The sequence below is a fragment of the Rhea pennata genome, unplaced genomic scaffold (assembly GCF_028389875.1).
Source record: "Rhea pennata isolate bPtePen1 unplaced genomic scaffold, bPtePen1.pri scaffold_31, whole genome shotgun sequence".
In the NCBI taxonomy this organism is placed as follows: Eukaryota; Metazoa; Chordata; class Aves; order Rheiformes; family Rheidae; genus Rhea; species Rhea pennata.
Genome location: NW_026907678.1, coordinates 406673 through 408249, shown reverse-complemented (window position 1 = coordinate 408249; position 1577 = coordinate 406673). Strand labels below are relative to the sequence as shown.

At 51.4% G+C, this 1577-nt stretch overlaps 1 non-coding gene across 1 annotated transcript; it reads right to left on the bottom strand.

The window, feature by feature from the left end:
- Nucleotides 1-405: 405 nt before the first annotated feature.
- Nucleotides 406-478, bottom strand: TRNAK-CUU (transfer RNA lysine (anticodon CUU)). The gene has a single exon. It is a non-coding gene; the product is annotated as a tRNA-Lys (tRNA).
- Nucleotides 479-1577: the final 1099 nt, after the last annotated feature.

Here is a 1577-nt window from a genome sequence, read left to right as displayed (position 1 = left end):
AGGGCTGCCCTTAGCAGTGAAGATTGAAGCAAAGAAGGCATTCACTAATTCTGCCTTCTCTGTATCCCTTGTCACCCGGGCCCATGCCTGATGCAGTAGGAGGCCCACATTTTCCCTAGTCCTCCACTTGCTGCTGATATATTTGAAGAAGCCCTTCCTTGACATCCCTTGCAAGACTCAACTCCAACTGGGCCTTAGCCTTCCTCGCAGCATCTCTATGTACTCTGACTATATTTCTATAATTCTCCCAAGTAGCCTGTCCCCTCTTGCACATTCTGTGTATTTTCTTCTTCTATCTGAATTTGGCCAAGAAATACTTGCTCACCCACTCAGGCCTCCTGCCCCTTTTGCTGCACTTCTTACTCATAGGGATGCACCGCTCTTGAGCCTGGAGAAAACCTCAAGCGCCCAACGTGGAGCTCGAACCCACAACCCTGAGATTAAGAGTCTCACGCTCTACCAACTGAGCTATCTGGGCTGCCTATTTGATGCACTCCGGCTCGTGCCTTGGTCTTTTTGCCTGTCCCCTCCACATCACTGGTCTTCATTAAAGGAAGATGACTGCCGGAAATTATGCCCTTGACAGCAAGGCGCTCCTCTCGAATGACAAAATGGCAAAGCTCTTCACACCTGCACCACTTGGGTGGTTTGCACAGGAAGGACATGCTGGCCTGCTCATGCATGGGCCTCTGTGGACAGAGCATGGACTCCTCTAGCCTTCCAGTCTGCTTTCCTATGAGGTTCTCAGCCCTCTCACACTCCTCATCTTCTTTGGCCTTCCCTTCCTGAAGGACCCTGTTACTCCCTGGTGTCTTCTGGGGTCATTCTTTTCTCAGATCTGCATTCTGAAATGGGGGCCAGCTGGGACAGCCTGGCCACTGGAGAAGGTCTCTCTGGCATGGGAGACACACAGGCCTATGAGGGGAAGACATACAGAGTCACGTGTCTCCCTGCGATTGCTCTGTGTGGTGTTACAGCACCTTTTCTTTCGGCCTGCTCAGCAAAGGCCCTTCCTGAAGCTGCATCTTTATGCACAAACCTGGAAACAAGAAGGCGACAGTGCTTTCAGCAGAGCGCAACACGGCCCCTGGCAGTCTCCACCCAGCAGCTGCAAAGAGGGAGAGCAGAGAGCTACTGTCAGCTCTCCTCTTTGACAAAGCAGAACACAGCACACGTTGGCAATATAGCTTAGGAGCCTGAGTGCATGTAACCTCAATGCCGGGATGGGCACAAGAGCCTCCAGTCAGAGGGCTTGTCAAGATCTGGATGGATGTCAAGATCTTTCCAGGGATGCTTCTCAGGGGGAAAAAACAAACCCATGCAAGAAAGTGTCACATTTTTAGCTCGGAGGCTGTCTTTTTCAGTCTCACCCGCAAGAAAGGGAAGGAGCAGAAGAAGCTGGATGGGAGCAAAGTGGTACCTAACTTCCTCTCTCACACACTGGGGGAAGGGAAAGTAGGCCCTCCTCCATGTGATGCCACCTAAAGACTTCCCAAGGATTCCCAAGACACAAGAGTGACCACGGATTTCACTGAGAAACCTGCATTTGGCAGAGTTATTCTCCACTAGCTTCACGA